We start from the raw sequence: 1221 nt of genomic DNA on the forward strand, positions 1-1221 counted from the left end.
TAAAAACCGTGCCTACTATACTATCTTTAGCGTCACTGGCGTGTTGTTTCTTTCTACAAAAACATCAACATCGAAATGAAGAAGATCAAGATTGTGTTCTCGTAAGAAGAAGATAATTCAAATGCTCTTCATGTTCAAAATCCCTGGACGCCGTGTTCCTCTTAGCTGAGTGTAATACCCAAAAAATGTTCTGATACCCATCCATACTCAACTCGTGACACCTCTTCGCTCTTTTTGTATCAGCCCTGCTTGTAATTCTGAAATGACCGGCATTAGCTTTGACACGTACATGTAATACAATCGACCCTGCTCTAACGATCATCTGTATAAGGCGATTACCTATACTAACGTCCCCTTCCCATTTCCTCCTTTTTTATATTATATTGACCCTGTTTGAGACGGCTTCCTGTCTAATACGGCCACTTTTCTCTCGATAATGACTGGCGGTCTTAGAAAGTTTCGACTGTATTATTGTTTTAAGGGGTTGTCGGGCACCTGAAGGCTATCTCGGCTGTGGGACATTATAATGTATCATTGGGGATTTAAAATCTATTACAAAAAAACGTAAATCTGATTCGGTTGCCATGGAAATGGCGGCCATATTGAATTTTGTATATCTATTTCGATCCCATTTTATTCGCTTGTTTTTCAAACAAATTCACTTTAAATTTGGCAAGTACGTAGGAAAATTATAGATCTAAAAATAGTCTTGAGGAATTAAAAAACAAACATATTATTAAGCTTCAGATTTCATTTTATGGCTCGTGAAAATCGGCTTATTTGCCTAATTATAACTGTACAAAAAACAACAGGGTCACCGTTTCGTTTAGGGGGAAGGTAAAATGACAAGTCGGAAGCAACACGTATTAATGCGAAAGATGTGATAAGTGGTGAGAAACGAAAGATCTACAAACTACCCTTGTGAACATTTTCAAATAGTTACTATAATAGTGACAACAAAGACGAATTCAGTTACAGGAGAAACAATAATTAATGTTATTTACATAATATGTATGCCTACATATTACGTGGAGGTGGTGTCTCTTGCATTTACCTCGCTCTACCTCCTCACCACTCTTTCACTTTCGCATTTTTTTCAGTTTCTACGTCTCATTCGAACGTACCCCAAAATCCCCCATCTCTCTCTCTCTCTCTCTCTCTCTCTCTCTCTCTCTCTCTCTCTCTCTTTCTCTCAATACGTGTGTTTGTGTGTGTGTGTGT

Source organism: Aplysia californica, unplaced genomic scaffold (genome assembly GCF_000002075.1).
Source record: "Aplysia californica isolate F4 #8 unplaced genomic scaffold, AplCal3.0 scaffold00072, whole genome shotgun sequence".
Taxonomy (NCBI): domain Eukaryota; kingdom Metazoa; phylum Mollusca; class Gastropoda; order Aplysiida; family Aplysiidae; genus Aplysia; species Aplysia californica.